Below are 14,572 nucleotides of genomic sequence, written 5' to 3' on the forward strand. Positions count from 1 at the left end.
AGTACGACATTTCAGAGAATTCATGCATTTATTCATTTGACAAACATTTACTGAGCACCTGCTATGTACCAGATGCAACTTCAGGCTAGAAATACAACTGCTAAGAAACTGGGAAACTGACAACAGAGACGTTAAGCAGCCTGCCCCGGAGCACTTCCCAGCAGTGCTGAATGTAGAACCTACCGTAATAATTCCCTGAGATGTTTTGGTGAGATGTTGATGTATAAAGTCGTGTAGGCAGGGACTTCCCTGGTGGTCCAGTGATTAAGAATCCGCCTTCCAACGCAGGGACACGGGTTCGATCCCTGGTCGGGGAACTAAGATCCCACATGCTGCGGGGCAACCGAGCCCGCGTGCCATGACTACTGAGCCCGTGCACTCTGGAGCCCTCACGCCACAACTAAAGAGAAGCCCGTGCGCTGCAACGAAAGATCCCGTGTGCCACAACTAAGACCTGACGCAGCCAAATAAATAAATAAATATCTTTTAAAAAATAAAATAATGTAGCGTAGTCAGAATTGACCCTTGTCACAGTCATTGAACAAAAAGAAAGAAAGAAAACCCCACTTATTCTGTTATATGGTAGGAGTTGAAGAATTCTAGTCTGTGTTGCTCTGGTTGCTTAATAAACCATGAGGAACCTACCGCCATTTACTGTGGAGACCGTGGCAGGCAGGATGCAGGATTCAGGGCAAGGACGTGCCCTGACGATGACTGGGGGGTGCTAACACATTAGAACTAGGAGACACGGAGACCATACACTGCTTTATTTTCCAGCAAGAAAACGTGTCGCATACATGACTTGGAGTCAGAAGAGCTAAACGCAGTTGGGCTCCCTGTTCTGTGCTCCTTTCAGGGAAGATTTGGGTCCTGGGCTCCTCTGTCCGACTCTGGCAATAACTACATTGACAATCTGTCAGCGCTTCTCACTCCTGTCCCTCTCCCCGAGCTCTCCCCTGTGGCTTGAGGATAATGGTATTGCCTATTATTATTGAATGCTGACCGAGTGCCATGCATTGGGCTAGGAGCTTCTCTGCGTTATCTAGTTTACCCTATGAATCAGGTGTTAGGGATCTACTGAATTGCTTATCTTCTCTTCCCCTGCCTCTTATAAGACCATCGATTTAATAAAAGATAATCCATACTATGTGAATTTTTATGAAAAGGATTTATTCATTTTGTGATTAAAAAGGTAAAGCAGTTATCCATATGTGTGACCACATGTGAGCCCAATCTGTAATGACATTTTAAGGAAGCAAGGACAACCTAGAATGCAGTTCCCTTAATTGTAACCTTTGAAAAAAAAGAGAAGCCCAAAGTGAGAGAATCTCTGACTGCCTGTCAGGATTGTATTTCCTGGGCAACAGCAAAGGTCTGTGGGTTGTGCAGTCCTAGGCAACTCAGAGGTCTATGGCTAATGCCCAGGTGGCAGCAAGGGTCTCTGGGTAATGCCTGGGTGGTAGCAAGGGTCTATGGGTAATGCCTGGGTGGTAGCAAGGGTCTATGGGTAATGCCTGGGTCGCAGCAAGGGTCTCTGTGTCGTTTAGTCCTGAAAAGTGCAAGGGTCTTTAGGGCATGTGTTTCTGGGTAACAGCCAGTGTCTATAGGTAATGCAGTCTGTCGCTGGTACATGACATGAATGACATGGTTTTACTTAAACACCCAGAACATGTTTCTGGTGCATTTGGCTACACCCCCTCTTCCTCGTGGAAGGACTCTGGGTCAGCCCCTCACCCAGTTTGCACTTGTTCATTGTCAGGATGTGTAACGGGCAGCCCTTCTGGAGGCTCACACCATGTGGACTTCACTGTAGAGGTCCACGCGGCTATCATCCTATCCCAAAATATCTGTGACCAGGCTCCAAAACAAGAGATGCCTATGTATTGTGTTGTGTATAATTTTGGGTTATTAATTTACTTTTAAAAATTCAGTAATTCTCATCCCAGCATTCCTTCTCTGCTGCCTTTGTTTCATTTATGGGGTACCGTGTTCTTGTGCCAGCCAGGGCCTCACGTCAGAAATCTGAATCTCAGCCTTGTGGAGCCTCTTGCCCTAAGCTTCTCAATCCTTCCTTATTCACTTTTACCTCAGCCCAGAGGTGCTCGCCTCTGCTGGGTTGCTACCTCAGTTACACCTTAGAGTTCTCTTTTATTCCATCCAGTAAGTTAACCATCTTTTACCTCGTTAATAATTCTTTGTATTGAAATTTTCCCTGTTCAAATTACTTGTATGATTTTTGCCCCCTGCCTGGACCCTGACAGAAAGATACTGGTAGAAATAAAAGCCTGTTTGACTCACAGACTTAGAGAACAAACTTATGGTTACCAGAGGGGAAGGGATAGTCAGGGAGTTTGGGATTGACATGTGTACACTGCTTTATTTATTTATTTATTTATTTATTTTTGGCTGCATTGGGTCTTCGTTGCTGTGCACGGGCTTTCTCTAGTTGCGGCGAGCGAGGGCTACTCTTCATTGCAGTGTGCGGGCTTCTCATTGCAGCGGCTTCTCTTGTTGCGGAGCACGGGCTCTAGGCGCATGGGCTTCAGTAGTTGCGGCACATGGGCTCAGTAGTTGTGGCTCGCGGGCTCTAGCACTCAGGCTCAGTAGTTGTGGCGCATGGGCTTAGTTGCTCCACGGCACGTGGGATCTTCCCGGACCAGGGCTCGAACCCGTGTCCCCTGCATTAGCAGGCGGATTCTTAACCACTGCGCCACCAGGGAAGTCCCTACATGCTGTATTTAAAACGGATAACCAACAAGGACCTACTGTATAGCACAGGGAACTCTGCTCAATGTTATGTGGCACCTGGATGGGAGGGGAGTTTGGGGGAGAATGGATAACGTGTATATGTATGGCCGAGTCCCTTTGCTATCCACCTGAAACTATCACAACATTGCTAATCAGCTATACTCCAACATAAAATAAAAAGTTTAAAAAAAAGCCTGTTTGAAGTAGGTTCAAGACAGCTGGGCAGAGAGGGGGCAGGTCAGTGAGAGGAGACATCTCTGAAGGAATTTGGATATGAAGCTGAATTGAGAAATGGGGCCAAATTTGAAAGGGGATTTGGGGGGGTTGTTTTGTTTTGTTTTGCTTATTTAACATTTTATTATGGAAAATTTCAAAAGTATACAAAAGTAGAGAGCATACACCCCACATATAAAGAGTATAACAAACCCCCACATACCCATGTTATGGGTTGAAATGTGTCCCCCGCCAAAAAACATATGTTGGCTTCCTAATCTTCAGTACCTGTGAATGTGACCTTATTTGGAAACAGGGCCTTTACAGAGATAATCAAGCTAAAATGAGGTCCTAAGTGTGGGTCCTAATCCAATATGACAGGTGTCCTCATCAAAAGGGGAAATCTGGACACAGAGCCAGACACACACAGAAGAAAGAAGATGTGAAGACACAGAAATCACCATGTGAAGATGGAGGCAGAGATCGGAGTGATGTATCTACAAGCCCAGGAACACCAAAGATCTCCAGCAACCCCCAAAGCTGAGAGAGAGGCCTGAAGAGACCCTCCCTCAGAACCAGCCTTGCTGACACCTTGATCTCGGACTTCTAGCCTATAGCACTGAGACAATAAATGTCTGTTGTTTAAGTCCCCCAGTTTGTGGTACTTTGTCCCGGTGGTACTTTTGTACCTAGGTGGGTTGGGTACAACCCATCACCAAATTTCATCTCCACCCATGCACACTTCTCCTTCTCAGATGCTTTAAAGGCAACAGTAAGGAGGAGGAGACATTCCAAATGGAAGGCCATCCTGGGCCAGGGCCTATGCTGGGATGGGGATGGGTGCCATGGTGGTCCCAGGAGCCCTCTGGTGGGAACATGCAGAGGAACTGGAAGCATTCAGTTGTTTCAATGACAGGGAGACAGGCTTGGACGGGCCTTTCCTTGTGCAGTGTGGTCCTCTCCACTGCAGAGGCCAGGCCGAGCCTTATTAACTTTTCCCTGAGCCTCTGCACTCACTCCAGACAGGTGGCCGGGATGTATGAATACATAATTATAACACAAGTATACAAATTAAACAAAGATGCTTCCTCTTCCTTCTCCATTCCAATCTCTAGACAAACCATAATCAGTTTCAGTTGGCAGGAATGTGACCTCACCCTTTTTTCTGACCCTTGTCTTTCCTCTTCTACTGTTTTGATTTGAGCTTTGTTACACTTTTCTTTCAAATACTCCCAGGTGCCTACGTACCTTGCCCTGCCCTTGAGACGGAGCCCCTGGAAACCGAGCCTGGCCTTGTTGCCTTCCCACCTCACCTTCTGTTCACTCCTCAATGCACTGTATCAGGATACTGACCCCATCCCACCAGTGAACCGAGTGATAACCAACCCCTAACCTTACACTCCCATTAGCACAGCTCCAGCTTCAGCTTGTGCTGTTCTCTCTGCAGTGCTTGATTCTGTTGACCACTCCCTTCTTTTTTTTTTGGCTCTGTACATTAGACCACTCCCTTCTTGACAGTCTCCTTTGGCTTCCCGGAGATCGCACACTTCCATGGGTGGGAGACCACTTCTCCTCCCAAGGGTCTGACTTCACTGCGTAAGGCTCCCTTTGTGGGCTCCCCTCCACTTGCCTGTCCAGGAAATGCCAGGGCTCTTCAGGATCTCCCAGACCTTTCCCCTTCCTGCACCACACCAAGTAGACCTCATTCATCTCCATGGCATCACCTGCCACCTGTATGCCCATGGTTTCAATTCTATATCTCCGTCCTGAAAGACACTAAACATTGTATTTTAAATTATATGTCATATATAGAAGAGTATGTAAGATATCTGTAACACTTTGAAGTTTTATAAAAATAAGGCAAACACTTATATAACCACCAAACAGTTTTGGAGCTAGAACATTGCCATCATTTTAGATGGTCCCTATGTGTCTCTCCCTGATCACATTTCCAAGACTAATATTCCTTCCCTTGTTATACCTTACAGTTTACCACTATGTATTAATCCGTAAGCTATATTTTTTAGATATTCCACTTCTATTGAACCAAGTGGCTTCTATTGAACCAAGCTTCCACAGATAACAATTGTAAATTCTGGGAAAAATATAAAAAACAATGACCGGAAGGCACCAGAAAGCAACCAAAACAAGGCAGATACTGGATGGGGGTTGATACTTGGAAAAGAAAGGAACTGAGTGAGTTTCCCACTTCTTAAAATGGATTTAGGCTAAAAGCAGGCCCCAATCCTCACAGCTAAAATAGGCATACAGGCAGCTAAAACCTGAATAGAACCCCACAGTCTTCCTAGTTTGAAAACTGAAAAACAGAGATTGTGGCAAAAGCACAAAAGCTGGAAAGTTAAGTAGGGGAGTTCCAAAGGAGAGAACCAGAGATGAGGAGCCCCCAAATCTGTATATATATCCTGTCCAAATCTCTGATTGACCACTGAATCATGTAGGCATGGGGTACACTCCAAGAAGCCCAGCTGAGGCTAAAAGAACAAAACTGAAATTTGAGCTGCTTTTTACTAAAAGGGAGACCAAATTTGCAGAAGGAGTTCAGCCAAGTTAATTGCTAAAATAGATAAATCAATATTCTGTGGAAGAGCTGTATCCAGACCCCATATCATGTATTATTCACAATAACCAGAACAGAATCCAAATTACTCAACATATAAACAGGAAAATATGACCAAGAGAAAAAAAAAAAAAAAAGCAATGGAAACTGACCCCAAGAGAACCCAGATGTTGGAATTAGCAAAGATATTTAAAGTAGTTGTTATAACTATGCTTAAGGACATAAAAGAAAATACACTAATAACTATTGAAAAGACAGTAAATTTTAGCAGAGTAATAGAAGCTATAAAGAAGACCCAAATGGAAATTCTAGAACTGAAAAGTACAATATCTGAAATTTAAAATTCATTGAATGGGCTTAGCAACAGATTGAAGATGACAGAAGAAATAAAGAAGCTGAAGACAGATCAATAAAAATTATCCAATCTGAAAAACAGAAAAAGATTGAACAATATATATGTATTAGTTTTCTATCACTGCTGTAACAAACTTAGTGGCTTAAAAACAACACAAATGTATTATCTCACAGTTCTGTAGGTCAGAAGCCGGACACAGGTCTCACTGAGCTGAAAATCGATGTGTCCACCGAGCTGTGTTTCTTTCTGAGGCTCTAGAGGAGAATCAATTTCTGGCCCTTTCCAGCTTCTAGAGGCCACCCACATTGCTCGGCTCATGACCCCTTCCTTCATCTTCTAAGCCAGCAGCATTTCACATCTCTGTGCCTTTCTTCTGTAATCACATGTTCCGCTCTGACTTTTCTATTTTGCCCCCTTTTCTGCTTTCAAGGACCTTTGTGATTACTTTAAGCCCACTTAGATAATCCACATTAATCTCCCCATCTCAAGGTCCTTATTATTGCATCTGCAAGGTCTCTTTTGCCATGTAAATTAACACATTCACAGGTTCCGGGTATCAGGACACGAGCGTCTTTGGGAGGCTTTTTTCTGCCTACTACAATGTACTTTATAGTTTTTCTCCTTTTTGAACTCCTTGTAAAGTGTATTACACTGTCATTCTCTATCTCTCTCTCTTTTTTAAAATAAGTTTATTTATTTATTTATTTATTTTTGACTGCGTTGGGTCTTCGTTGCTGTGTGCGGGCTTTCTCTAGTTGTGTCGAGTGTGCGCTACTCTTCTTGCGGTGCATGGGCTTCTCATTGCGGTGGCTTCTCTTGCTGCGGAGCATGGGCTGTAGGCGCGCAGGCTTCAGTAGTTGCAGCATGCAGGCTCAGTAGTTGTGGCGTACGGGCTTAGTTGCTCTGCGGCATGTGGGATCTTCCTGGACCAGTGCTCGAACCCGTGTCCCCTGCATTGGCAGGCGGATTCTTAAGCACTGCACCATCAGGGAAGTCCCTGTCATTCTCTTATGTGTACTGCTTCTTTCACTCACCATGATGTTTGTAACTTTCATCTCTGGTAACATGTGTAGCACTCATTCGTTTTTTTGTCATTGCTATATTGTAGTCCATCAAATTCATATACCACAATTTATTCATCTTTGTTGGTGGACATTTAGATCGTTCATCTTTTGGCTTTCACAAGCAATACTACTTGTACATACATCTTAATGCATATGTGCACCATTTTCTCTAGGTTTTATACCTAACAGATAAACTGTTGGGTCATAGAGTATCAATCTTCAACTTTAATAGCTGATGTCAAACTGTTTTTCAAAGTGCCTCAATTTACACACGCACACACACACACACCTCACCCCTGCCACCAGCAGCTTCAGTTGCTCTACATCCTACCCAATACTTGGTATTATCAAACTTTAAAAATGTTGCCGGACTTCCCTGGTGGTGCAGTGGTTAAGAATACGTCTGCCAATGCAGGGGACACGGGTTCAAGCCCTGGTCCGGGAAGATCCCACATGCCACGGAGCAACTAAGCCTGTGCGCCACAACTACTGAGCCTGTGCTCTAGAGCCCGCGAGCCACAGCTACTGAAGCCCACGCGCCTAGAGCCCGTGCTCCGCAATAAGAGAAGCCACCTCAATGAGAAGCACACACACCACAATGAAGAGTAGCCCCCGCTCGCCGCAACTAGAGAAAGCCCGCGCGCAGCAACAAAGAACCAACGCAGCCAAAAATAAATAAATAAATTTATAAAATTAAAAAAAATTTTTTTTGCTGATCTGGTGGGTATGTAATCACAGCAACCAGTGTCTAGTTAAGTAAACAGAAAAACTCTAGGTATTTCAACAGAGGGAATTTAATGAGGGAAATTGTTTACAAAAATGATGATACAGAAGGAAGGGCAAAGTAAGAAAGATTGCAAGATTAGTAACTGCAAGAAGCTGACACAGCTCCTAGGGCTGATGCAACAGAAGAGAGGAAGGTTGACATATCCTCCAACACTGGCTGCTCAGAACTGATAGAGGCGCACTTGACATTCTCTGGGAACACAGAAGGGGCTCCTCCCGTGATGCTGTTCCTGCAGTTCTGCAGGGACATTCACTATTTCTGGTACATTCCCTGTAGCTTGTGAGAGCACCTCTTTGTAGCCGATGGCTCAATCCCAGTATCCACCCGGTCACCCTGGTCAGAGTCCTTGGAGTCATCCTGATGCCCTCCCTTCCAGTCTCGTCCCCACTCCTCAGCCACCCCCAACCCGGCCTGTTCTACCTTCCAAATCTCTCTAACCTGGGCTCTCTCCCCGCTCCTGTCATCGCGGACTGTCAGGGACTCCTGACACATCTCTCTACTCCAGCTCCCAGCACTGGGTCTGGCGAAAACTGCCTGCCCACAAAATGTTTCTTTGATGATCTGAAAACAGAAGTGCTGGGGTCAGATGAACCATAAGATCCCCTCCAGTTAGACATTCTGGGATGGAGAGAAAGCGGCTTCCCTTTCTAACCTGAGGCAACAGGAGGACAGTGGTGGCCACACTGATGGTGCAGCTGGGCCAGTTGTTGAACTACTGAGATGTCCTCCCACCTGATGGTGAGGAGCCTCCGCGAGCCCCTCCAGGGACGCCCTGCAGACCTCCCCGGCACTGAGGGGTTAAGGTGGACCCCAGCCTGGAGAGTGGTTGCACATTTGAATATCACTCCGGAAGGGTGAGTCTGGGAGGAGACTTAGTTTCACCGAGTCAAGATCTGTTGGTTTGAGTGAACTCTATTTTGTGACTTTTAAAATTAATTAATTGATTGGTTAATTAATTAATTAATTATACAGTAGGTCCTTGGTTATCTATTTTAAATATAGCAGTGTGTCTTTTGTGACTTTTTGTTTTGTTTTGTTTTAATAGAGGTATAATTGACATTCAATACTATTTTTAGTTTCAGGTGTATAACATAGTGATTCAACGCGTGTACACATTGTGAAGTGGTCACTACAATAAGCTTAGTTACCACGTGTCACCTTACTAAGTTAATACAATATTATTGACTATATTCCCCATGCTGTACATTGTATCCCTGTGACTTATTTTATTAACATCTTTATTGGAGTATAATTGCTTTACAATGGTGTGTTAGTTTCTGCTGTGTAACAAAGTGAACCAGCTATACATATACATATATCCCCATATCTCCTCCCTCTCGCGTCTCCCTCGCACCCTCCCTATCCCACCCCTCTAGGTGGTCACAGAGCATCGAGCTGATCTCCCTGTGCCGTGCGGCTGCTTCCCGCTAGCTATCTATGTTACATTTGGTAGTGGATATATGTCATTTTGTGACTTTTAAGGTCTAAATGAAATGAGGTGAAAACCCGGATTCCCTGGGCAAAAGGGGAGCTGTGGGTATTCTCAGAAGGGGCTTGCTGTTCAGCCCCTCAAAGAAGGGGTTTTGTTTGTGGCAAGGAAACAGAGAGCAGAGTCAATTCCCTCCCTGTCATCAGTCACCTTAGGGCTCTAAGGAAACAGGTCAGGCCCTGCCTCAGGGCAGGAAGGGGAGGGGAGGAGAGAACAGCTGGCTTGGCAGAGGCTGCTTAGGCCTCTGTGCTTTAGGCCAGTAGCGTAGGGCAGGCTGGCAGCCAGCTCAGCCTAAGGACAGCAGGGCAGACGCAGCTCTTATGACTACACATAGTGGAGTGACAGAGTGTATTACCAGCCCCGGGTTCGGGTTTCAGCAAAGGCTTTTAATAGCTCCAGAGGGTTTGCCAAGCTGCCCTGGACTATGTCACTTACTCTGAAGCTACTTGCCCAGGGCCGGGCACACCACAGGGACCCAGCATTTCTGTCCATCCCCACCTTCAGGCATTCAAGTACCCCTCGCCGAGACCCCGGGCACACCAGCCCCTCAGTCCGACCAGGCTGGGCCAACACCCGTCACTGTTTCAGTTGGCTCTGGCTATACCCTATGTCCCTAAGTTACAACCAGCATCCCTGAATCCGTGCCCAAACCAAAGAGGATCTGCTGTCTTGAAGCCTCAGGAGCGTGCGGGTGCTCACTCCTGCCCTCCACGCAGAGCCCCGTCTTCAGGGGGTGGAGGGGGGAACTTCCCTGAGCCCATGGGGGTCACCCTCTGTCAGGGCCCCCGTGACCGGGTGTGTATTTGTGTAGAGTAGGGAACTCTCTAACGGTTTTTTCTAACAGTGTGAAACTACCTGACCCACAGGGGACTGAAAATGAGATATGCGCAACATCCCGCACAGAGACTGACCCACAAAACTGGAGACCAGAGGCCCCTGAACATCCTAGAGCACTCTAAGGAACTAAAAAGAAAAATACCATTTTTGAGGTGCACTGGTTTTCCGAGGTTATGTATAATTCCTTATTCTTTCATTTATTAATTCATTTAACAAACAAATTTCCAAGCTCCTTTCATGTGCCATAGCTGTTCCAGTAACCTACTGCTGTGTAACCGTCCACTCAAGACTTAATGACAAAGGCCTTTCTGCGGATGACTCAAATCTACAAGTGAAATAAGAAAAGATGGCTGATTTGGCTACATAAAAATTTAAAAACTTCTGTGTGGCAATAGATTCAAAAGTCAAATGACAAGCATTTAGGAAAAAAATATGCAACTCATATCACAGAGAAAGAACTAATCTCTCTAATAATTAAGAGTTCTAAGAAATGATGGGGGGTGGGAATAGCAAAAATAGAGACAGCACATTCTAAAAACACAAATGGCCCTTAAGTTCATAAAGAGATCAAGCCCACTTAATCCAAAAAGAGAACTTCTAATTATAAGTGCCCTGTGATACAATTTCTCGTCTATCAGACTGACATAAATTCAAAAGCTGGATACCGGCCCCCTCTGTCAAGGCCACAGGGGAGTAGGCAGGCTTGTGCAGCGCAGGTAGAGGGCAGAATGAGACAGTCTGGCGATGTGGAAGCATCCAGCAACATCACGGATGTGTTAGCCTTTGCTCTAGCTCTCCCTCCTCTGGGAGATTAATTTACGGTGATCCCTGACCGCAGTATATACTATGCAGTATTGCTGTGAAGCGAAAAATGGGAAACATTTTTTTTGAGAGTCAATTTTCTCTCCGTAAGGGACAGATAAATAAAACTGTGGCTTATTCACACAGTTGAAGACTACATAAGTATAAAAAAAGCATGAGGAAACATTTTTTTTTAATGAATATGGACAAAGCTCAAGGATATACTGCTAAGGCACAGAATAGTGAGTATAGCAAGCTACTCCTAGTGCCAGAAAAGTGGGAAGGTTTGCCCACACGTACATTACAAACAAAAAACCCACGAAGAATACTACGAAATTAATAGAAGTTTCCTGAAGTGAGTGGTGGGAGTGGGTTGGCCAGGGGTGGGGTGTAAACAAGATACCCCACTGCACACTTTCTTGTGTGTTTCTTCTTTGAACTACATGAGTGCATTATCTCTTTCAAAAATTAAATATGCATAACTCAATGAGAAGGAAATACACCATGTCGAGTTATATGGGACACAGCTAAAATCACCTTTAGAAGTTTAAAGTTTTAAATACATTGAATAGGATACAAGGGGGAAATATTTTTTTTTAGTTAAAGAAAGTTGGAACAGAGCAAAACAGGCTTGTTAATAATGGCTGTACATTTCACAGTGCAACACACAGGCTAGTCCCTCATGTATTATATTTAATCAAATCTAAATCATAAGTCAAGTTTCTTGTCAGGGTTGTTTTTTTTTAAAATGAAACTCTTAAGTTTTGGTATAATTTTAACTCACAGAAAAAGTTGCAGAGGTACTACAGAATTTCCTCTATGCCCTTCACCTAGTTTCCTGTGATGTTAATGCCTTGCATAACCATGATACAAAGCTAGAAATTAACATTGGTACATTACTGTGAACTAAACTCTAGATTTTAGATTTTTCCAAGAATGTCCCTTTCCCGTTCCAGGATCCAATCCAGGATACCACACTGCATTTCGTATCAAGGATTGCTTTTATTTCATAAACTTAACCGAGGGACTTTCCTCTTGCTGATGAAGGAGGAACTCCTGGGCACATTTCTGTCCCTCACTTATTAATACCTTCCCACCTCTCTGGATGTGGTCACTAGTTTAACCTGAGGAACATAACCAAGGTCGTAAGGACATAAGACCTTAAAAATTACTCCCTGACTTCCCCCACTGTGTGCTGCTGCTTTTGTGAGCCCAGAGGGACAGGCGGGGAGGGAATGTTCTTTGTAATTCTCAGCCAATTCAATCGGCAGAAGTTGATTGAGCCTCTACTGTGTGCAAGGTACTCTGGTAGATGCTAAGGGGGAAAGCAGAGTTGAGTAAGACCTCTTCCTAATGTTAGGAGCTGACCCACCCGGGGAGTGGACCCAGTTGAATACAACACCAGACGGGGTGAGAGGCAGCATTCCAGCAGCAAAAACAAGAGATGGGGAGATGCATCCCACCTGCGAGGACTGAAGAGGGCTTCCTGGAGCAGGTGACTTTCGAACCATGCCTTGAAAGAAGGGTGGGGTTTCAATGGTTAGGCAAAGGGGAACAGAATTCTGGACCGAAGAAATGGTGTAAACAAAGGTGCAGCAGCATGAAAATGTGGGCACATGCAGAGAACCGGTAGCCCAGGATTCCTGGTGCTGGATACGTGCGTTAAAAGCAGGGAGACTGGGCTTCCCTGGTGGCGCAGTGGTTGAGAGTCCGCCTGCCGATGCGGGGGACGCGGGTTCGTGCCCCGGTCCGGGAGGATCCCACGTGCCGCGGAGCGGCTGGGCCCGTGAGCCACGGCCGCTGGGCCTGCGCGTCTGGAGCCTGTGCTCCGCAGCGGGAGAGGCCACGGCGGTGAGAGGCCCGCGTACCGCAAAAATAAAAGCAGGGAGACTGACCTCAGGGAGGACCTCCAGTGCTGGGCGGGAGATCCACCTCCCTCCAGCGGGTAGTGATGCCAAAGGTCAGAGCTGCAGCCATGCTGTAGGGCGAGCTGGTGGCAACGGGATACGTGGGGTGGAGCAGCGGGCCTGGGGGAAGGGATTTCTCTTGTCTTCCTGGGCACCCAGCCCGGGGGGGAGGGGCACTGTAATGGAAGGGGGCAGAGGCAGGCAGGGAAAGGCTGTGGTGGGATCACAGTCAAGATGTGACTGTGAGGATGAGGAAGGAGGCGGAGGGGGTGACTGAGGCGAGCCTGAGGGACAGAGATGAGGCAGCGGATATGGTCTGTGCTGAAGGGGCCGGCTGGGCTGAGGGAATTGGAGGTCAAATGTGCTAGAAGTCCCCACTCAGAGGTCAGGCTGGAGCCTGGTGCCAGGTATAAAGGTGGCATCATCCATGAAGAGGTGGCAGTGTGTCCCCAGGGCAGAGGAGGAAGGAGCCTCTTCACAGGGGCCATGTCCCCATTGCTTCCGTCAGCTAAAAAAATATATTCACAGCCTAAAAGTTGACAGTTATGTTTTATTCGGCCCAGATTTTTAGGACTTCAAGCCTGGGAGGCAGCATCTCAAGTAACCCTGAGAGAACTGCTCCGAGGAGGTGAGGGGTGGGAGGAGCCAGGATATATGGGAGTTCTGCAACAAAGGGCAGGTAGTCTGAACATCAAAAGATTATTGCTAATTAAAGAAAACCAGGGACTTCCCTGGTGGCCCAGTGGCTAGGGCTCTGTGCTCCCGGTGCAGGGGACCCGGGTTTGATCCCAGGTTGGGGAACTAGATCCCACATGCAGCAAGGAAGATCGCATGTGCCGCAACTTGAAAAAAAAAAAAAAAGATCCTGCATGCTGCAAGGAAGATCCCACACGTGGCAACGAAGATCCCTCGTGCTGCAACTAAGATGCAGCACAGCCAAATAAATACATAAATATTTAAAAAATAAAATAAAAAATAAAGAAAACCAGATATCTCAAGTTAAGGAATTCAGTGCTTTTCTGTGTATGGGAAGATGCAAGAGTCTGGGCTCACTGAGATTATTCCTTTGATACACAACCTCAGCTATCTGGGGCCAGTATCCTGGGTCTTCACATCCTGAGTTTCCTCAGGGCTCACCGTAGGGAATGGCTGCAGTCTGATGGCTGCTAGATGGCAGGTATTCTTTCCTTCCTGAGTTCCCTCAGGGCTCACCAGCTCACCACTGGCTGTGGCTGCAACTGCTGATGAACTGTGACATCCTTTGTTTACTGATATGGCAGTCAATATTCCATTGATCACTTCTGTCACCTCAGGATCTGTGACCCCCTGCATAACTTGTCAAGGAAGCCAAAGCATTTCTGGAACTAATTGACACCACTGTGCATGTTAACCACCTAGAGATGATCTCGTCAACCCCAGCTCCCAGACTCCCCAGACCCCCACCACTCAGTAAAGTCCAAACTCCTTAGCTCCACACTCAGAGCCATCCTCACCCTTATCCCTTTTCCAGCCACCAACTTTCCCTGCATTGTGACCCGCACCCCAGCATGTCCACCACCCCTGTCTTCAGGACCAGGGTCTCTGATCACCTCTGCCCCCACCCACACACACCCCAGGGAGAATTCACTGTACAGCCCTCTCTCTCCAGCCCTCAGCCGGCTGGATTCTGGTTCCAGTTAGGAGCTCTGCTGGACTGTGACCCCTCAGGGACCACATGGATTCTCTCCTAGGCCTTCCAACTAGCAAATGGTGCTGAGTGAATAGGAAATAGTTTCCCTTATTTGTCCTAGACT

The sequence above is a fragment of the Physeter macrocephalus genome, unplaced genomic scaffold (assembly GCF_002837175.3).
Source record: "Physeter macrocephalus isolate SW-GA unplaced genomic scaffold, ASM283717v5 random_515, whole genome shotgun sequence".
NCBI classification, from domain to species: Eukaryota; Metazoa; Chordata; class Mammalia; order Artiodactyla; family Physeteridae; genus Physeter; species Physeter macrocephalus.